General features: G+C 45.8%; 1 long non-coding RNA gene across 1 annotated transcript in view; it reads right to left on the reverse strand.

Moving 5' to 3' along the window:
• Positions 1 to 20,092, reverse strand: part of LOC102379662 — a 46,484-nt gene extending 26,392 nt beyond the window's left edge. The window contains exon 1 of the long non-coding RNA XR_323336.3: positions 20,021 to 20,092. This is a non-coding gene — a long non-coding RNA (uncharacterized LOC102379662). The remainder of the gene's footprint in view (positions 1 to 20,020) is intronic.
• Between the last annotated feature and the right edge of the window lie 3,039 nt (positions 20,093 to 23,131).

Genomic DNA, 23,131 nt, shown 5'->3' on the forward strand with positions numbered 1-23,131 from the left:
TGCACGTCCCAAGTGGGCCGAGGGAAGCCGCAGAGCCTGCACACGTTTCTGGGCCAGGAGGATTCCAGTCACTGCACAGGAAATGGAGATGTTGAACACCACTACTTCTCCCCCCAGCGTATACAGCCCTGTGGTGCTATGCACAGAGGACACGTTACCATGAAAAGCAGTTGGAAGAGATGGTCGGTGAATTAGTACAACCCCAACCCACCACACTGGAAGGAAATGACGTTGAAAGCATTCAAAAGATCGGAAATCCTCAGAGATTGTCACGTCAACCCCTTTCCCCTCCAAGTGCCTAATTTAAGTGCCCTTCACAGAGGCAGAGGTAGCTTGTCAGCACTACCGCCCTGTGCATTTTATTTGGGTTTTAATTTTTTTTTTTTTTTTTTTTTTTTTTTTTAACTCAAACGTTAATGTTGATGGAGTTGTAAGTTGTGAATGGCTAGCAGCAGGAACCCATCGTACAGGTAGGATCCCATTATCGTCTCCAGGTAACACCCCACAACCCTATCAAAGTGAAGCAGTGAAAAGGGTATTTTAGGCCCAGTTCTCCTTTCCACTTGCTCCAATGAAGGTATTCCTAACCTACACAGATGTTAGCAAGATCTCCTCTGGATAAGAGTTACCTTGGAGGGTCATTTTAGGAAAAGTCACTATCACACCACAGTAAGGCTGCACAACGGACCTTGGAGAGTGCAAGGGTGTTGCAGTGCATCTGCACACACTGCTAATCACAGTATTTTTTCTGCTAGTCTCTAGCCTTGCGTTCTACATGCCTCGAATTCAAGGACAAGGCCTCGTAAGAACAGCAGCTCAAAAGGTTGTTATGGATGATTTCCTACCCGCCCCTTCCCTGAGAGGGAGAGCTCCATTCCCAAACCCCTGCTGCTCCTTCGAGACGGTACTCTGGTTTCCATGCGGATCCACCCCTAAAACATCCCAATTAGTTTGCTGCTAAACAATACACAGGGCTACTCTCCTCCTGCATCACTTCCCAATGACCTGCATGCTTCTCAGGATTTGTGTCGGAAGTCAAAGCTGGGCCTTGCTGAAGTTAGTGGGAATCACTTCATCCTAGCCAAGATCCTGCCCTGCAGGTACCAGACGAGTAGCTGTGGTTCTCTGCAATAAAAACTGTGAGCACTGGGGGGCACTTGGTTTAAAATATTAACAGGCCATACGTCTGCATGACACTGGCTGTTGTATAAACTGGAGGCCAGGTCTTCTCTTCTTCATTCTTTATACCTGCTTTCTTTGTTTGCTGCAAAATGCTCAAAACCTGGGTAGAGTATAAAGGTGCCCAAATGTTATCAACAGGTAGCGGGGTAAAAAAAAAAAAAGAGCCTCTTCCCAGGGAATAGGTGCGTCATACTTCACTAAAAGATTTTGCACCATCCAGTCAAGCCCATAGAGGGAAACGGCTTTCTGGAATAGCTGGGCCACTGCTGTTCCAAGCACGGCAGTTCTTATTAAAATTACTGAGGGAGACGGAGGGCTCCAGGTTACCATGGTATTCCCATCAGCAGCCCTCAAAGTCCTATGCTAATGATTTAGAAGTCTGATGTTTACATGCTTAGTTTAAAAGTATAATGATTCGGGAGTCAGTGGGATTACAGCAGTGTAACTGAGAAGAATTTTGCCCAGAGGCTCTATTTAGAAATTAGACATATCACTTTTAAATATGCCCACTAACATTTTAATGCACCTTTGAGAGGTTCTTGCTCTGATAACTGCGTCAAAGCAACACAGTAAAGGGGAAAAACGCAGGTTTTAAAGCAGCTAGAATTTAAAAAAAAGCCATGGCTTCCTAAAGGAAATTATTTGGAGGAGCAGTGGGGAGGGCTTGATGCTAATATAGAGAAGCACTTGGGAATGTAGTCTTTCTAATGCATTTCTCTACCTAAATGCTGCTGAATCCCAGAACCTGTCACCAGGTAAACAAGGAGCCTCCCCCGGCAGAAGCAGAATAGCACCACACGCGCTTTAAAACAGCAGGGAAGCACAACGAGCAAGATGTGACCCTAATGCACCAAAGGCAGGGGAGGGGATGGGTTTCTTATGCAAGCCCATGGGGATCGGAGCTCAGTTTCCCGTGAAGCAGCCAGTGATGCTCTCGCAGAGGGCAGTGCGTCTCGTGTTCGTACCAATGGTCACGCTCAGGGTGTTGGGTGCTTTTCCCCCAACCCCTTTTGCCTTGCTGTGGCCAAGCCAAGATGACAAGGACGAATCAGAAGACGGGAAGTTTCCAATTATAGTTAATGTTGCTTAAGTGTTTAACTGTCACAGTTGTACAGCTTCAACTTTTTTTTTTTAAATAAGTTTCCCGTAATTATTACAAGTTTTTGGTCTAATTCCAGCTGAGGATTTAATGGGACTCATTCTGACAAGATATAGGATATTGTCCCAATAGAGCCTCATTTGGAAATGGGCCACTTGCAATTACCAGTGTGCAGAGCTGTGCAAGATTAAAAGCACAGGCAGTATAATTTCTACCTTGTGTCCCAGGCTCTGTGGATTTGTTACTCATCCAGCCTGTCCATCTGGGGAGCAAACAGCATGTACTCCTTGATGAGAAACTCTGGCCAACCGACCAGCTGTGAAAAAAATAGATTACTCTTGTCATTTTTTCTCCTAGGTAATTTGCTGGGAGTAAAAATATAATTTCTTTGAAGGTGTGCAGTTAAAAGAAAATCCTAGGGATGGGTCTGATTTATATTTAAAAGTTCACCACACTTTTATTTGCTAAATGTAATTTTAAAAACTATATTGCTGATGGGAGAGTGTCCCCGTCATTTGGGATGCTGGAAAAGTGAATTTCTATTATTTGAAGTGCAGTTAAAAACACAATGGTTATTAAAGGAAGGAGCTCCTTGTAAATGCATTGCTGCACCCTATAAAAGGGTAAATGCAGACATTATTAAAAAGATATTAAGAAAATTAGGAGGAAAAAAACAGATCTACAGATCCCAGAAAGCTGAAAAGATACAAGACTATCTGCTGCTGGTCGAGAACATGTAGTTAATTCCATGCGGTAGCCAAGAGTTCATTTGAAATCTTAGGTTAAGTGTAGGTCAGCGACCTAGAACTGCTGTGAAAAGAAAGAATGCTGATAGCATATTAAAATCACTATTTAATGCGGTAACAATATGTTTTACACGTCTGGATCAAAAAAGATCATTAAGAGGACTGAATCTGGCAAATGAAATTAAACTGTTCAGTATGAATCCAGCAGAGAGTTAAGTGAAGTTGTTTGAAAATAAAGAGTTTGCTATAATGCTTCTGCACAGTGAGTTACAAAATATTTAGACAGCAATAAGCGGCGCAGTCTGTTAATGGCTGCGTACTGTCTGGAATTTAAGACCCGAGGTGAACAGCTAAGTGTGGTTTGTTTACACTTGCTTTTACCTCAGTTACAAAGTGACAGCAAAGTCCAAGAAATTACACATTTGTTAGATAAAAAACAAGATTTTTTATATTAAGTTACAGTACCCTTTAAAGTAGTACTTTCCGTTTGATTACTTCGGAACAGCCTACTGAACATGTGGGCTGCAGCCCCTTTTTTGCCTGTCCACTAAGGGATAATAGTTTATATTCACTGCCAGTTAATAGACTTATTTCCTGAGATCAAGTGGTAGAGAAGGTCTCAGGAGGCAAACAGAAGAGCTATGCATCACAGAAGCAGGCTGGCTGGGAAGAAATGTCTGAGCTGGTGGGGGAAGAGGGAGGGCTTGACATGCGTGTCCTGCACCAAGACCATTGTACTTTAAGCCACCCGGCCACGATACACAGAAAGGGCAGGACCTGTCAAGAAATCTAGTTTTCCCAAGAGCAGAGAGATGGTTTCTGAGAGCTAAAGCTCTTTACATGGCTTTCAAAAAGGAGAGTTGTTTCTATTCTATGCTTTTAAGAGGAAAAGCCATCTCAGCCTGTAGTGAAGCGTAAGATTAGATGAGACCAAATATGCCTGTGGGCTGTTTGTTTTAAAACCCCTTTTCCCTAATGCTTTACTCCAACTGCTAGGCAAAGGACTCTGGTTGTTGGTCACTCCAGCATTTGTCACTGGTGCCCCAAGGGAGGATGCACAAGTGCCACCAGCCCAGCCAGATCCTGGGGTTGGAAGGGAACTGGCAGGGGCAGGCTGTTGTACTCGCATCTCAGGCTCAGAGCAGAAGAATTGCCATTTCCCAAAAATGACAGCATTGGGCTTTGTGGCTGCGTGGTCAGCCTGGGCCCCAGAGCAGTGGTCTAGAAGATCAAACGCTGGGAGGCATCGCTGGGCAGGAAGAACGAGCAGCTGCTCTGGAACGTGGGCCTTGCTCGAAGCTCGCCGGCTTCCCAGGCTGCAGGAACGTCTGATAATTCAGGACAGAGACCTGGGCAGAAGAAAGTATTTGAGCAACGCTGGCACAGTCTGCCGCTTAGATATGTGAGGGAGCCCCGGACCTGGTCTAACAGCACGTTCTGTCAACATAATTAATAGGCGATCCCTACCAACCAAAAGGCAATCCACTTTCCAGCGCTGGGAGACGAACTGTGAATGGGAGAGGGAAGGGGGGTGCAGCTCCTTGACACAGGTCTAAAATTAAAAAATGAGCCCTGTTGCCTTGCTCTGTCCTAAGGGGAATTTAACACAGAAAAGCTTTCTGAAACGGAGAGAGTCCTGCTCTCCCTCACATTTCTCATTACCACTGCCACATGCTGCGCAAATGCCCTGCCTTTTCCAAGTGCAAGGTCTGTTCTGTGCTAGGTATTGGACAGAGATGGGGTCCAGCCATGGAAGAATATAGAAAGCAGCTCCAAGAGGCGAATCTATGCTTGCTGTGTGTAATACAGCTATTGCTAACCTGACTTGACTGGCGGAGGGCACTCGGAGGGTATGACTCCTGGCACTATCTCATGCCTTTGACTTCAAGCATCAGGCTGCCCTAGACACCTGAGAGACAGTTGCTTTAGAGGAGTCTTCTATCTCTGATGTTAAAAGACAGACAGAAGAACAGATGTATTCCCACTGACTGCAAAGTCTCCGACAACAGCCTTGCTGTCAAAAGAAGATGATTGCAGGAAACCTGCGCTACAAGCAACTGTACAGATTACTTCCCTCTGTGATGTCAAAGATGGAGCATCTCAGGGGACAGGACTGATCCTGTGGCTCAGAACTAAAATATTCTGAGAGAAGCACTTTGTTCTGCAGGAGAGATGAGCTCAGAGATTAAACAAGCACTTCCCCTCCTCTTAGCTAGAAGACTAGTTTAAATAATGAGAGAGAAAGAAATGCCCACAAAGGTTTATTTCAGCTGGTCTTTACCACGTGCATATTTCTATTCATCATAGACAGAAAGAGACCTTCCTGATGAGAATGAGAGCACAAAGAGTGAAGTCAAGTAAAAATTCATCCAGCTTGCTCTCTAAGAGCAAGATATTTTGGATTTTAGTTGCAATCTAGTCAAGAAAGAGAAACTGAAACACACCAAGAGATGAGCCAGGTAAAGATTATTGGGTAAATTGCTCTATGCTTGATGCCCAGTGATTTCAGCTACTTTACATGGAGCACGTTTATCCCAGAACAACGTACTCGTTGCACATAAAATGCACCATATGCAACAAGTGGCTGTGGACAAAGGCATTCATTGGAAACAGAAGCGGTCAGATTCTGCATTGTATAAACAGAAATTCTGCCTTTCTGGCTTCCCCACAGGACTTCGTGGATTCTTTACAACAAATCGAAGTTTTAACCATGCTAGGTTAATAGAACCAAAAACTATTCCCCCGCTTCCACTCCAAAAATAAAGATTCTCAGCAATTGTAAATCAGTGTAGACCTACTTCAACAGAACTATGCTGATTTATACCAGTTGTACAACTTCTCCAAAGCCTTAGCATCATTGTGCATGGCTTGTCTCTAGTATTGTTTCTACTGTGCTCAGAGTTGTTCCAAGGTCATTATAGACCCACCATTCTGGTCCAGTTCCCTCGCTGGTATAGAACTGGTAAACCTTCACTTCCTCAGGACATGGCCAATGAGTTGAAAAACCGGAACACAACGATTTTTTCAGGTAAGTATGTTATCTTGAAGCTAACAGGTTCAAAATGTACACACTCCGTTGGGATTTGGCCAAATAATCGCTTATGCTTTTATAAAGAAGAGAAAGCATTTGTGCCACTGAAAAATATTAATAGCAAAAGATCACAATAAAAAAAAAGTCTAACCAATTACTTATAGAGACTTAATATCTCAAAAGCATTATGATCAAGGATCTATCATAAGGTAGAGAGTTCTGCTGTCTAGTTTAACACATTTAATATTACAGAAGGCTCATATAAGTACTGTGAACCCACTTACTCCACTTGTATCTGCTTTTTTCCCCTCCTCACACCAGAATGTGTGCAAAGCACATAAGCAGACAAGGTTCTTTGGGTAAATCTGATATCTTTTATTAGACCAACTAAAAGAGCTGGAAAAATATCCAAAAAAAGATATCAGGCTTACCCAAAGATCCATGTCCACCTATGTCCTTAGACCAACATGGCTGTAAAGTACGTAGCACTTTTCTCACCAGGGATGAAATTCTTCACTTCCCAGAGAGACCAGCACAAGACTGAGAACTGAAAGCCATCAAATTAGACCTAGGGCTGAGACTGTGGACAGGGCTAAATTTCATCTAGTAATGACAAGACCATTCAACTGGACAAGGCCATATTTTCAGGTTAAATAGACACAAGGCAACATGCCCAAAACCTGAAGTGCTCCACCGCTACAAGAAAGGCAGAATATTTGACCACTTCCTCTGCTGCCATAACTCCATTGACTTAAGAGTCGAGAGAGTTACAGCAACACAAAACCTAACTCAACCCTGGCAATTAGCAATAAATATCAGTCACTGTACACGCAGCTTTCAGGCTTTGAGACTGGGAAAATTCTCAGAGTACCTGTCATTACAGACAGGACCCTGTTCATGTTCCATATGGGATGTTGAAAACTTGAGTCTTGCATGAAAGAGCAGGGCTGCATTTCCTGTGGATGGAAAGGTGGCGAGAAAGAGATGGCCTTCCAGCCAGCTCTGCAGCAAGCTTCCCCAAGATAACCCCAAAGGCACAGCCAGCTGTAAGAAATGTGCAGAGAAGCCAGGCAAGGAGCCAGCCCCAAGCCCAGATGCTGCTATTGGGAACATTGCAGAGCTCTGCATCTGGATCCTGCTCCTGCCAAACATGCTCCATCTGCAGATAAGGTGATAAAATCATCTCTACGCGGACAAGCAGCAAGAGAACGCAGCAGGAGGATGAGAATACCAACAATACTGCAATGGCAAAGAAGATTCATTAACACTTAGTTGGCATTTAAGAAGACTACTGGTCCCAGTGACCCCTGCAGTGACCCATTCCGAGGAGGATCCGAAATGCAACATCCGGAGACAGGGATATCGAAAAGTAAACTAAATTCACAGCACATGACGACTAACCTGGGTACCTCCAAAAAGACAGGGGTATACAGGAGGCTTAACGCAAGAGATCCATACCCATATAGGTATTCTATGTCTAGCTGGAATTAAGTTTGAGAAAAGTTATCAAACAAGCACAGACAAAAACAGAAAGCGTAACTGAGACAGATAAACAATAATCTCTTTTTAAAAAAATCAATATATGCTGCGCTGCGTAAGAGTAGGCACGCTCTTCAGGGGGGTTGTAGTTCCTTAGAAAGCACGGATGTGGAGTTTAGTGATAAATAAAACAAGTAGTGTTAGGGGGAGCGATTATTTCTTTGTGCTTGTGAATGCTGGGTATGAGGGAAAGAACATGGTCACTAGCCAGGCAATATGTCAAACTGGTGAAATGGAGATGGCATCAGAACAGCTAACCAAAGGGGTAAAAACCAGGATGAATACTGTATGGTTTTCGCTCTAGAACTGTACAATGCGAGCAAATGCAATTAAAGAAATGCTACCAGAAACCTCTCACCTGTATGCCATTGGGTTTCTGCTGTTGCCCATAATGTGCGGCCCCTTTCACATAAAACGCATCAACAAAAGCAAGAATCTCACTGCGTTTTGGGAGATTTCTGACTCTGCTACCCAATGGGTTAAATAAAGCCCTACTTAGGGTAGATCTGTCCTGAAACAGACTGCTCTCATGAAAAAAAAAAAAAATCTACAGCACTGGATGGCTCCAAGCACCGTGGTACCACTATTGTTAGCTGAACTGATCTGTTCCATCCCCTAGAAAATTGTAATTATCTTTCAATATGGGTTGAGCACATTAAAAAAAAAAAAGGAAGGAAGGAAGGAAGGAAGGAAGAGAGGAATTGCAAAAATATAGGGCTGTATTACAGGCAAAGATTCTAGACCAGCTGATAAGGAACAGAAGAGCTGAATACTTGGACAAGTTTCATGGTGAATGGCCAGAGTTTGTCTGGGAGGATTTCTAAGAGGGAGGTCAGGCTTAGTGAATCTTTTGTGAAGACAACAATGGGGAGCTGTCAAGAGTGAAGCTGAAAACACAATGTACTTGGACTTCAAGAATGCTTTTATATAGCACTACATGAAGCTAGCATATGAGGTGAGACGGTGTAGTACCGATAACCAATAGTCCAATTTTTAGTTAGACAGGAAATTGGACTTCTTGCCACAAACTAAGGTGAGTGATTAGTGGTAGAATGGGACAATTGACACTGGAGGATAGTAAGTGATATGTACTGCTGCCTGAATAAATGCTGCCCTGACGCGTAGACAAGATAAAGTTATGCTACAGAGGAGGGACCATGTATAAACAATGATTTTCAGGCAACAGGTAAAGGGCAAAACCAGCCAGGCCCAGGAGGGTGAAACCAGACCTGAAGGCACACGGGAGAAAATGATCACAGGCAGACAAATGGCCGATACCTAGGACTAATTTAATATTTTTCATCAATATAACAATACTGTCTAGAGGCTAGTGAGAGCCCCCCAGTGAGAAGAGTCACATGTGCAGTGTGAACAACAGCTCCTCCAAGGAGCTTGCAGCTGGAGACAAGGCACGATGCATGAAACACAGTGAAACGGGCTGAACCCTACGAGGAACACCCAAAAGGTACCATCAGGGAAATGGCTAAGGGTCTGAGAGCAGACAAATTCGAACCACCAACTCAACATCTGACAGGCAGCAGTTAAGTGAATCAGTCACTGGGGTCCATCAATACAGAAGTAAAGTACAGACAGAAGAGATCAAAAAGTAACTGCACAGAGAGCTAATGAGACCATGTCAGAGGGTGCCAGCAGAAAGGACTGCAAAAGATTCAGAAGACAAGCAGACGAAGGATGCAGTCTCGGCAGGTGCAAGGAGCTACATTTTCTGGGTGCTGAGTTGCTGTGTTGCAGAGGCTGTAGGGCAGAGCTCTGCAGAACGGTTAGTCCCAGGCCCGAATTCAGTGTGGGACGGCTCTCCTAAGCATTCTCTAAAAGCTACAGCTCGGCATTGCAACGCTTCGCCCACCGTTACCAGCACAAGCCTGGGATTGCTTGTCCTGCACCTCTAGGGGAAAAAAATAATGCTTAGCACCGGGCTTGTCCAGAATGGGATGATTTCATAGACCCTACAAATGTTATCTATCACAGTGCTCACCTCCCACCCCTCAGTCATCCCTTCCAGAAAGCGATTAGGGTGGGGATGTCACTACCTTTTATATGATAGCTCAGGGACAGAGGGCTCAGCCAAAAGGTGGGAAACCTGCATTCAATGCCTACCTCCATCGGAGGATCTGACCCAGTGCAAGCACCCAGTGTTCCTGCTCCATCTGCCATATGAGCATTCAAATCCACTAATTAATTCACTTCCCCATGTCCCAGTGAGCTGGATGCATGAGAATAGAATTGGCTTTCCAAAGCGCAATTGTGTGGGGGGAACCACTTAATACAGATAGATTCCTCTCATTTGTGTGTGCCCTACGGCAAGAGTTTATTGGTCTTGATGGGTGCTAAAGTGACCTGCTCCATTTTCTGATGCTGAAAGCTGAAGATTTACGTACATTAATGAAAAGTCAAAGTCGCTTTCACAACAAGTCAACAGTACAGCATGTTGCTAGGAGAGCGGAGTCACTTATTACCATGGCCATAATGCATTTTTGTGAAGGGCTGAGCACCATTTTGATTTAATGGAAGAGCAGTGCTGCATTTCTGTATCAGCCAGTGTGAGATTAATGCCTTCTGATGTGAAACTATTGCACACCAGAGAGGGCTGATTGACAGAAGCATTAACTAATGTTTATAACATGATGGCTTTACAATCAAGTATCTTTGTGTCCTTTCAACCAAGAGCCTCTATATGCAATAAAGCAACAATATATGTCATTTTAGAAAGTCCCACTAAACTGAAATCCAACACCTCTGTGTGCGTGTTGTGCAATGTGGCTGTTCCCCAAGAAATATGTTACTAATAACTGGCTTTAAACCAATAAACCAGGGCACAAGAAAACCACCAAAAAGAGTATTATTGTTTGTTATGAAATACATTCCTGTGTGAAATTATACAGTTTCCAAATTAAGGGGACATGATTTATGAATCAAAAGCACCTGTTCTGAAGCTTGCAGAGTTGTGCTTTTAGCAAGGTACATTAAAAAAAATGAGTACAAATCCTTACCTCAATGTCAAGCAGGGGCCAACTCTAGTGCATCTTGTGCTGAGCTCAGATTGCAGGTTTGGCTTTTGTCCCCGAGCTTCACAACTGGAATTAAACCACCTTCGGTTTAGAGGTAAATGAAACCAGCTCCTGGATTCAGGCATGGTCCTCAAGTAGTTTTGCACCATGTCTCAGTAAACCCCGCAAAGGAGACCACAAACACCAGAGGTGGTTAGCTGTGTTCGTCTGAAGTCAGGGCAGGGGGCATCTTGGAGAATACCTCGTTCAGAGAGGCATGAGCTTTCATAGGCAACAGCATACTTCATCAGACACTCTGAACAAACTGAAAAACCAGGTGTTTCAAAGCCCGTGAGGGACTCACCTGAACTGGAGTTTTCTGTTTCATGACTTGGTCTCCCCTGAGCCTTCACAGCCCTGTATCAAGGTTACTCTGTCAGTAACACTTGGCATAAACCAGAGCTCCCACCAGCTTAAACCTGTGGGCAAGCCCCTCAGCTGGGCCACAGTAACCCCACACCCCGCTGTGAACAGCAACTCTGGCATTTAGGGTCGGGTTTGCAGCTCCTCAATGACTGCTCGGCACTGAAGGCTGGGGTGTTGCTCTGAGCACTCTCCAGACCCTTGGTTTGTGCCCTGGTCCCAAAGTGAGAAGCTCAAACAGGTGTACACACAACCCTCTATCCTCCTGCCCTGCACATCCCCCTCAGGCAGGGGCTGCAGCCACACACACCACTTTGGGTGCACAACCCTTTGGGTAGACAAGGTTCCTTGGGTGATTTTGATATCTTTTATTAGACCAACCCAAATAGCTGGAGAATATTTATTAAGCAAGCTTTCGGGTTCAAAAACCCTTCGTCTTTGGGTGTCACTGCATAGACCCCTGATGATCAGCCACCTGCAACTTGTGCTCTTGGAGTCATTATTGACTCCAAGGTGAACATGGGCCGACAATGCGAGGTCATGGTTGGCAGGGCTAACCGGACCTTGACGTGCATCCACAGGTGCATCTCGAGTAGAGCCAGGGAGGTGATCCTCCCCCTCTATGCGACGCTGGTCAGGCCGCAGCTGGAGTATTGTGTCCAGTTCTGTGCGCCCCATTTCAGGAGGGATGTGGACAACATGGAGAGGGTCCAGAGGAGGGCCACCCGCATGATCCGGGGACAACAGGGCAGACCCTACAGTGAGAGACTGCGGGACTTGAACCTATTCAGCCTCCACAAGAGAAGGCTGAGGGGGGACCTGGTGACCGTCTATAAACTCACTAGGGGGGACCAGAAGGGTTTGGGGGAGACGCTGTTTCCCCTAGCCCCTGCTGGCATAACAAGGAGTAATGGGCACAAGTTGATGGAGAGGAGGTACAGATTGGACATCCGAAAAAACTACTTCACAGTTAGGGCGGCTAGGAGCTGGAACCAACTTCCAAGGGAGGTGGTGCTGGCCCCTACCCTGGGGGTCTTTAAGAAGAGGCTGGATACTTACCTGGCTGGACTCATTTGAGTCCCGTTTTTGTTTTTAGGGTGAGTGGTTTTTTTTGTTGGTTTTTTTTTGTGTTTTTTTTTTTTTTGTTTGTTTTGTTTTTTTTTTGTTTTGTTTTTTTGGGTTGTTCTCCCGCCCGGGCAGGGGGGCGGGCTAGAAGATCTATTAGGTCCCTTCCGACCCTGAAACTATGAAACTATGAAACTTCCTATGGCTTGAGTCACCAACCACTGGCCTCTACTGCCCTTTGATATTGAGGGGGGGATGAACAGCTTTCTCTCCAGAGGGCAGGTAAAAGGAACATCCCCTTTTGCCCCTTCCCCCTCACACGTGCCCATGACAGACATCAAGAGATGGCACTCAGTTCGGATCTATTTTAGCCTCGTCCTGCACCCAGCACTGCGGAGTGGCCAAGTCTGCGTAAGACTTACACACACACACATCCATGTGAGTGCATGGGTGCACACACACGTGAAATTAACCCTCTGTTGAACAAGACCTCTTAGTAGGCATGCACCTCACGTTTCAGCCGTACAATTCAGTCTCGGGGTCACTCTTTCACCTGTCAGCTCATGTTCTGCGATTGGCCTGTTTGCATGTTAGCTGGGTTATTAGTCTTTGCTTCTTATAACTAAGCAAACAGAGACTTTAAAAAGAACAAAAGAAAAGAAGACAGACATCCACAGCAATAGCAAGACAGTAGTTGTTCCATTCAAAACACTGATGCAGCTGGTGCATTCATCTCACATCTCAAAGTTAGAGCAAATTGCTCGGCAGGAATGATAATCAGCCTCCAGGAAGCAGCTCTGCAACTCCGAATGTGTTAAGTTTGGGCTGTTTCTGCTCTGCAAGGAAGAAGCTGTGTGATCTTCCTTTCTCTCTCCAGAGCTTCCCTTACTGTCATCCTTATGTTATATTAAGGGGGGGGGGGGGGGGGGAGTTAACAGATTTCTGTTCATTTTTTCTCCCTAGCTACAGTTCACGAGGGGCATGAGAGAGGATACGGCACTTGGCCTTGTGGGAGTGGTTCAAGCCTGAGGGCACCCACACATGAAAAGAGCCCTTTTAAGTCGCAGTTGAAATTAACTGATCAGACCATCATCTGTAGGGGACCATTCTGCCTTTCCCTGTGCTCTCCCTGCTGGGGGAAAGGACTTCTGTAAAGAGAACAAAAGTGCCACTCATTTAAGCTAAAAGGGATTCTCTGGAACAGCAAGCTATTATGTATATACAAAAGATCATTTTCCCAGAGTGCTTGTCAACCAGGTTGCTAGTCATTTAAAACCACAGTATCTCTTTGCTTTTTCTTGTGCGTGTTCAGAAGTCACTACGACAGTCTGGAGTAGAAGAGGAAAGTTGTCTGCCTTTCTGTCCATGTCATCTGGAGGCAAGCAGCTAATGCCACATGAAACTTTTGTTCATGGAGGTAAAGTACAGAGCCTGGGCATCTCAAATCAGCAAGGTATGGGGGGTTTGGAGGGAAAAGACAAAAACAGCACTGCAGAGCTCACAGATGAAGCCCTGCTGCTACACTGAGACCTGGGGAAATTTCCCTGAGCAAAACATTCTCCCAGCCTGACTCCATCTTTCTTTCAGTGACTCCATGCAGGGAGAGAAATTTCAATATTTGCACAAGGCAAAAAAGCAAAAGCTCAAATAAGTGCAGTTTCACTTTCTCTGTTTCGCAGCACCAAATCCCTGAATGCAGGATTGCCATAAATTTCACTGTAATCAAGAAGTGATTTTTTTTAAGTAAAATAGAAAATGCCAGGGCAAGGAGGTCAAGGAGGACAACAGCAAAGCTGATCTTGCAGAGTATAACCAACACTCAAAGCCTGCCAGGGGAAGACTCCAACATGGGAATCAGAGGGAGAAGAAAAGAAGCAAGCACAGACTTCCAATGTTATCAGAAACAGGGCAGAATTATGTGTGCAATTGTTTCAAACCCCTGGTTCAGTGGGTATCAGGGAGCAGGTATATGAAAGGCCAGACCATTATCTCGTCACCTGAAGAATCAGTATTTCAGACTCGTATTCACTGGACAGAAGTAAAAGCAGGATCAGTGGCTTAGACCTGCAAAGGCACCCAGATGCGAGTGATGGCTGCCAATGATACTGGCCAGATGATGGATTAGACAGACTGCCTGATGCTAGGGCCAAGGTGCTATGCTTGTTGTACGCTAGTCCACCTCTGTTAGGATGAGGAGAAGTGGACATTTTCTACATGAGGACACAAAGGAGGTCTCTGAAGGTAGTCTATGCTACATGAGATGAATTTAGGGACAGTCTGCTTTGACAAGAAGTGGCGAAAAGGAGCAAGGAGGCCACAGTGATGGAGCTCTAGACTGCAGGCTGTCTGGGCAGGGGCTATCACATTCATGCATATGGCCCAGCACAAGAGGGGAACTTAAACACTGCTGTAATCCAGAGGAATATTAACAATAGCAATTGGCACTTGAAGCTGCTGGAAGCTTGCCCTGTCCCTCTCCCCCAGATTAATGGCTGTGACTTCCACAGAAGTTTGCAAACAAAAAATGTAGAACTGTGAACCTGACACACATCCCCTAAACTCTGAGAAAGCTCAAAAAGGTCAATGCAATATTGAAAATTAAACATTGGGCCCTTTTCTTTTCCATACTCCATTGCCACACTGACTCTCCTGCCAGGCAATGACTGACGGAGGGGGCACTACCATGTTCTCTGTAGGCCCATATGAAAGCAACTCATTACATGCCTTCCTATTCTCCCTTGCCATCAAACACAGCCTCTGCCCTACAGCTCCTCCTTTGCCAGGGCCGCCTTGCAATGCTGCTGCTCAAGTCACGTGGAAAAAAGTGGTCAAGGTCCAGCCTTGTTGCTTTTAAGGGAGTTTCTAGCAAAACTGGCACTGATATGAAAGAGGGGAAGACTTGGATCCTAGAGACAGGAGGCAGCCTGGAGTCCTGTCGAGACACTTGGACAGAGCAAAAATGAACTCCACGAGGAACAAATCAGCTTGGCAGGCAGCTTGGATGGCTTCTCTCTAATGTCTGTGGGCCAAAAAAAGCCAGCTGGGCCCAGGGTATCCACAAGTCCATGCTAAAACCATTCTTGTATGGTTTCTAAGCCAAAAAGAGAACTTTGTAATTTGAGTAACTGTTAATATTTACAAACTTAAATGCCTCAGGAAATTGAATTATTTTGCTTGGTTTTCTTTTTGAAGACACTATTTTTCATTTTACAGTGACTTTTCACTTCGCACTTTTCACCTTAAAGACCAGCCAGTTTTAAGCCAAGTGCCTCGCAAGGGGAAAAGACTTCCCAGAAAAACAACCTAATGAGTCAGGTAGGTCTGCAAAGAGGAAATTCATTGCTGCAATCATGGAAGCCTCTTGGTCTTGAGATCACTCTTCAAAATTCATGTTTCCTGTGCTATGTGCTGCCTGGCATAAATTTGGTGGAGACTGGTTTCAGATCAATACTCATTTGGATTGTACAAATATGTTGCATTTTGGACCACAGTAAAATTACATCTGCTGTCAATGGGGGAGTGTCCAGGTGCAGATTCTCGTATATCGTGTTATTTGGAGCCCGATAGGATAAATATTTGTGAGTGCAATACATATTTAGTGAGTTTTGAATCATTGAGGTTTCTCTCAATTTAATTTGGGCTACAAGTACTTGAAAGCACCAGAGAGAGAAAGAGAGTGATTGAGAGTATAGAGGCTGCAAAGACCTCAAGAATGCTAGGACACTAAAAATCATTTCCTAGGTTTTTTGTGGGGGGTTTTGCACAAAAGTCATTGTATATGGATCTGCCCAGACACTCCTGCATTAAAAATCCCCTGTGTCTTTTGTGACCAAGGCAGGAAGTCACCAGCCAGAATTAGGGGCTCTCTAGTAGACTTTGCATTCAACTGTCCCTTCTGCTCACAGTCATTAATTGCATGTACGTGTGCGGTGCTATCTGTGACAGATGCCGTCACATAGCCTTGCCCAGCTTGTTTGATTAATTGCTTCCATGGCAGGCCTCTGGCCAGGGGGCCCATCGCCTTTCACTGCAAATCCTGCCAATCATAAGCCATTCACTCACCGCTTGTCCTAGCTGGGAAGGGCGTGATTTTAGCTTAGATCCTTGACCACCTCATTGGATTAATTGCCTCAGAGCCAAGCCACTTGCCAGAAGAATTTGGGGAACTTCTCTGTTTAATGACCCAGACAATCCGATTTCATACGCCTACCAGATCCATTCACGGGACTTACCATTTGCCCCAATTGCCGTCATCCCCTACTGCAGGCCCTGCCACTCAGAGGTTAGCAGTCACTTGTGCACATTTGGGCCCAACTCCCGATATCCCTTGAGACTGCTTTTATACTTCACGCCATGTTCTGGGGCTGCAATATGCCAAATATTTTCAGCTCATGCACAATCTTTAGCTGAGGAAGTGAATGCATCCCACTAGGTGAGAAGAGCCAGCATATATCCCTGCACATCCAGCTTTGTGCTCACACTATTCTCCTATCTAAGCAAGCAGGAGTTTGGGGCGAGCAAGCTTAACCCATTGATCTGTGTATGCCCAATCCACAGAAGACAGGAGTCTGCTCCACTGGCTTCAAGGGAGCCAAAATTTCTCCCACAGTCTGTATCACTCTCAGCTGATTGTGGGACATCAGGAGAGTGAGTGGCGTGCAATGCGTCTAATTTCTCCATAATAATGATTAATCACTGGGCTCGCACTCTCTCAAAAAGCTCAAGTCAGTAATGAAAAAATGTCATGAGCACAGGATTACAAATGCGCCTGATAAACAATTCAGCCTGACTGCCAATGATGATGAGTTCATAACACATTACTCGACTTCAATCTCTACATTAGAGTCCGTCAAAATATTCCCCAGTATTATTTTAGGTAATTTATGGGGCAGGAAATAATGAAATTTCAGAAAGGAAACAATACTGAGAAGCCTCCAGGTCTTACACTGGTGGTATAATAGGCAATACAATACAGCAGCTTGCTCCTCTATCCACGTTTCATATATGAATTATAGACATGCTCCATCGCATTGTTCAGGAGAGCTGCACATGCCCCTCCTTGATTGCATAAGGTAAATCCTCCTGCCCAAGCAATCTCAAACACCTGCACAAAACCCAAATATAACCACAGCATGGCCCGTGCAGGAACTACTCACATACATACATGCACATGGAGAACATGTATATGGTATTTATGTGACTGCTGTTCATTCTGGATTCAGTACCACATTCAGCATAACTACAGCTTTGTAGTTGCATGCACTGAGAGGGATGCTATGACTTCACTAGATATAAGCCACATTTATAGAGCTTTAACATACTGATCTACCAAAGGTTCCTGATACAGTTGATTGCACAGTTTTGTTACAGCAATTTAAGTCCAATGCAGATTTACTGTAGCCTGGGCTAGCAGCAATATATATCAGTCACTAGGTATTGTGGGGCAGGTGATATTGCCCCACTCATGATACCTGTATTGCTGATTGAAAACATTATGTTCCCTGGGACTCTTGGGTGATGAACACTAAATGCCCCCCAGCATTAACTCACTGCACTGTTATTGCCTGAGAAATGGTACGTGATACAACGGGTGTGAGCCTTCAAGATGCCCCAAGCTCTCAGCTCATGCAGAGTGCCCACACAGTGGCTTTCAATTACTTGTGTGATCTCCCAATCCTGAGTTTCTCTGGGCTCAAAAAGGGCCTCAGCCAGCCTTGTGGCCTCTCAAGTCATGGTCACCTTCCAGCTTTTCTCTATCACCAGCAACAGCGCATGCAGTCTCCAACACCCAGGCTCAACACCTGCAGCGAAGGCATTCCCTCCCCACCCCACAGCCTACATGTGGGGTTTGCCCCTCCACAGCCTTCTGTGATCCTCCATGCAATCCGCACAACAAAAGACTGCATTCAAGGGGGCATCAGGGAGATTGAACTTCCTGATCTTTGCATGCTTAAATCTCTATACTGATGAAAAAAAATAATGCAGCTTTTGGCATAGGAAATATGGCAGGTGGAGCACTAAAAACAGCTAAGGTTTTTGGAGGACTGGGATCCTAAACTTCCTGTTTTCAGATGGTCATGAATTTTCACCTACTAAATGGAAATTTTGCAGGGCTGCAGTCTGTTTAGGAGCAATTCTTGCAAGACCCCTTGAACAGTGCTAGCAGGAAAACAGCCAGCACCGAAAAGTCGGAGTATGGCAGGGACATATTCTAGCTCTAGAAGTGCCGTGGAGTGCTGCAGTGAAAATCAGTTTTGATCTGATCAAGGTAGAGCTCACAGGAAACTGCTTTTCTGCCCCCCGCACAACCCCTGGGAGGGCCACATACCTTTCCACTTTCACCATTTGTGTTTAATGTTTCTATAATAAAGTTTTTAAAAACTCAAAACGCTCACTGTCTCTCACAGAGTGATATTTCAAAACAAGATATATGAATGGATAAAACGTGGGGTCACAAATGTATGTTAAATCTTAGTGTTCAAGGTTAGTCAGAATTCGTTAAGCAAAACAAATACCCAAAAAACCTCGTCTCCTTAAGCAAAACATTCATGTAGTCAGCGCCTTGCTTCTGATTAGAGAGACTGAATGTGCAGAGACCAAGTCTACTTTGAGTCCTTTTCCTACTGATAATAAACTTGCAGGTTAAAGGGGCTTTCTGTTACTTTGGGGAAAATGTTGGCTCCCTTTTCTTTTGCCCTTTTTCAGGGCACGCTGGCAAGGCATGGAGCTAGTGGCAGGGGCAGGCACTAGCCAGTCAGCCAGTAGAGTATGATGCCAACTTCTTCCCTGACCCTCCTTGCCCCCATTTCCTCTCCATCTCTTCTTTCGTTTGTAAGCTGCCCTGGAAAGGTCTGTCTCGCACCAGGTGAGAGCCCCTTGCTACCGCTGCGGGCCATAAAATCCTTGCGCGTGCCTGTTGTTTGTCAGGCCAGGCAGCTTCCACTGCGGTGCGAGGGGCAGGGCGATGCACTCAGATGCCTCATGCCCTTTTCCGCATCATTATATTTTGTCTCTCAAAATGCTCATTGCCTCTCAGTTTTTAATTTTCCTTTTATGCAGAGGCCAATGGCTTCATCCAGGCCATTAGGTACAATGACAGGTTTAGCACCACAGATAAATACCAGGGAAGTAAAACAAAAATAGAAAAAAGAAGAGGAAGAAAGAAAAAGAAAACAGCTCTGGTTTCAGGAAGAGCTGCCAGGTCAGCTTCATTACACCTGCATCTGGACACCGATTCGGAGAGGCAGCCTTGCCGAGGCCGGCCGTGACCGCTGCTCTCAGGGCAGCCCGTTCCCCTGGAAAGCAGGACTCGCTGCTCACCTCTTAAAGAGCCCATGTCCTCTGCACATTGCAAAACAGCTCCAAGAAAGAGAGAGAAATAGTTTTGTTCTGGCTTAGCCCAAAACAAAATGTTTCTTTGATTTGGTGGAGGGTCTGAGTGATGTCTATGCAGGGACAAGGGGAGGTGGGAGGGGGAAGGCATTCCAGTTCCAAAATACTCTTTTGCATCAACTCCATCGTGTCATCCAACCCGGATCGAGGCGTGTCACTGAATTCCTCATTTCAACCTTTTTACTTTTTCATTTTGGCAATTTGAGGCGTTTCAGCTTCCCAGTGGGGTAGGAGCCAGCACTTCCCTCTGGCTCTGGAAGCTCCCAATGCATCTAGAAAACCATTTGAGGTCATTTTTAAAGGGTATTACGGCTCCCACTGCGCTCTGTACATTTGGGCTCAAGCCAGTGTTTCAGAGGGAGTTTGTCACATCAGATTTCAACAGCTCTTTTTTCCACTGTGTCCCTCTACAGCTCTTCTGAACGAAGCATCTTGCTCCACTTACCAGTGCAGGAAACTGCTGAGCACTAACCCCAGCTGCCTGTGCTGGAAACAGGCCCCACATCCCTTTCCCAGGCCCTGGTTCCCAGCTCACCTGGCTTTGTTGGTAACTGCCTCCCACAGCCTGACTTCAGATGGTCTGAGGTTTCTACCCAGGGCCTCCCAGTGCCCAACTGCCACTGCCACTGCCCCTGGCCCAGGTGGAGTTAATGAGCCCTTGGCCCAGGTGGCGTTAACGAGCGGCAGGTGCTAGTGGTGTTGCATGCAGGGCTCCATCCACTGAGTCAGGCACATGGAGCGTGTGCGTGCAGGGCCTTGTTAGAGCCACTTTCAGCTTTGCTCTACTCTCAGCTTGAGTCCTGGCATTGCTCTGGCACCCCTTCTCCCCCAGAGCCTTTCCAGCATGCTCGGTGCCCCAGGCAGGAAAGACCATGACTCCCACCCAGGTTGCCCACATGGCAACACCATGCCCAACGTACAAGGCCTCAGATTGGCACGATGACATTTTCTCCAGCTTATCGATCCAAAAAACACTGTGTGAGCCACCTGTTTAATCCACATCAGGCTGACTCTATTTTACTACAAAAGAGTCTTTAAAAACTAGGTTGCCTTAGGGTTTTGGCTACGCAACCATCTTTGCTTTGCCTTCACAATTTGTTAACATGTCTAATGTTCATTACAGAACTTCTCGCTGGCTCCGAGATGTGCGGGTGAAAGAGCAGCTCATGGAAGTCTTCAGAATAAATCCGGGCTCATTTGAAATTTAAAGAGGTTTTAAAAAATAGGTTAGCATGGTAGCATAACTATTAAATATGCAGAAGCCTGTAAGATCAATAGAAGCTGGAGCAGGCAGAGATGCCAGGGATTATCTTCAAGGATGAGGATATGAAGTAGTCCATGTTTGCTCAGGGTTACTGAGGTATGTCCAGACTAAAGCCTACAGTATTCTCTCTGTGGAACGGAGTTCTTCAGATGCCTCTGCAGTTTCATCAGATATTTCTGCAATCACTTATCAAGCACAGGTGCCAAATACCAGAGTGTTTCCACCTCAGTCTGCATCCACAGTGACTGACGGAGGGAAAGCGTTCTCTCTCTGTGCCACTGCTGCCATCCAGAGCCAGCATGAATGGTTGTTTATTCAGAAAGTCGACTCCAGAAGTGGGGCTCTCAGCTACAGTTGAATGCTACAGCGTTGCTGGACTTTATTTGCTGCATTTGCAAGGCCACATTTAAAAAAAACAAAAAAAAAAAGCGCAAATTGACCATTAGGGAACATCCTGTGTGAAAAGGGCCCTGCCAAGTGCTAGTGCTTTGTTCAAGGATGAGGAATTTGTTTCTTTTGATGAAACAAAGTCATTGGTTTTACTTTGCTGTCGCTTTCTGTTAAGCACGTGTCCAGCTTCGTTTACATGCCTGTCAACATCCCTTTCCCTTTGCTTAGAAACAGAGGCAGGTATCAGAGCGCTCAGGCTGGGAGTGGAAGTGACACCGTGATGCATCTTTTCATGTCTATAATTCTTTCAGCCTGAATGTGAATGTGCCGTGCGGGGGCCAGGCAGCTCGCAATCACAGCTACTTCTTTGCTTGGGCAGTCTCTCGAGGCGCTTGGGGCCAAAATCTTCCAGCTCAGGCACTCAAATCCAGATGGAGGCTTACACTTAATGGAAATGGTTTTCCTGGAGCACTCAGAGCTCCTATTGCCTTCTCCCGGGTGGGGGAGGGCAGCTGTGCTGTGCAGTGCAGTTTGGAAAAAAAAACAAAAGTCAAGCCACTCATTGTGCTGGTGCCTAAAGTTGGATGCCCAGATTTGAAAACGATGCCCACAGTTCCCAGGCCTCAGGAATGACTTCATTACGATCCCAGCCGATCTTTGCTGATGAAAAGTTCTCAGCAAAGCTTTGCTTCCCTGACTGACTGCTGGTTTCAGGAGGGCACTGGACTCTGTTCTCCCCAGGCCTGGTTCAACGCCGATTCAAGTCAGCGACTATTCTCCCACTGGTGTGAGTGGACGCAGGCTGCAGCCCAGAGCACATCTGCCCCAATGAGATGTGCTGGGGAAGGTGCCGTCATTGGCAGGTGTCAGACTCTTTCGAAGGGAGGCACACGTGCAGCCGCGTGCAAGTGCAGAACTGTGGCCCAGCTCGCAGTCCCAAAGTCAGCCGAGCCCTGGGCAGATGTTGAACGCCAGGAAAAGTGGCAGTCTCCCGTTCTCTTTGCACCTCCTCTATTTGGTAGCAAAGATCTTTAATTCAGATCCTTGAAAGTTTACACAGATTCTCCTAAGGGAGCGATATGGGAAGGAGCCAGGCGGGCCAACAGGAAGATGGAAACACTGGGTACAACATGTTGGCACATGTGTATGTGTGCATGCACATTCAGACCTCCCTCCAAACCTGGCTGACATGAATATCAGAACAACATTCTTCTCCCCACTTACATGCACTTTTGCATCTTACTCGTGTGACAGATAACGTACATTTAACACTCTTTGCCCAAATATTGTCCCTCGCAACCCCAACTTGAATTGCCCCCCAACAAACCAGCTATGGTGCACCGAACTCTTCCAGACAGACAGGTGATTGTAGACTGTGTATCCAGGGTACACAACTGGCACCAAGGCCTTCTCACCTCTACCTGCTACTTCCCCATCCTATCAGCTATTCTAGGAGGGTTATATTGCCATTTAACACCCTGCTTACCCTCACACAGACTAGCACAGCACTCCAGGCCCAGCTCTCTTATTGGTACTCGATTACTGCACAAGTAGTACCCCCCTCCCCAGGATGAAGAGAATCAATTGAGGAGAAAGACCCTAATTTATATAAGCAAGCACAGCAGAAGCTGACCCAGACCCTCAAACAAGACTGTGTTTGTAGGAAGCACAGGGGCTGCTGTATCTGGCTCCTGAGCTTTGCAAAAGCATTAACTCATGTCCATAAGGCACCAACCTCACAAGTGCCTCTCTCCAAGTGACGCCTACAACGCATGTAATGATTTCTTGGATCAACATCAAGTTTGCTTCTTTTTTTTCCCCTAGAGGCAGAAATTCAGCAGGGAATTTTGGTTTGCTTTCGACACTAGACCCCTGGCACCTCCCAGACAAGTCACTTGCTATCTGAGCCGTGATTCTCACTTATTTGTAAAACAAGCAGAAAAGAGCACTTCATATGAGTACTGGTCGACCAGTAGTGATCATCTAACTGAC

This window comes from Alligator sinensis, unplaced genomic scaffold (assembly GCF_000455745.1).
Source record: "Alligator sinensis unplaced genomic scaffold, ASM45574v1 scaffold469_1, whole genome shotgun sequence".
NCBI classification, from domain to species: Eukaryota; Metazoa; Chordata; order Crocodylia; family Alligatoridae; genus Alligator; species Alligator sinensis.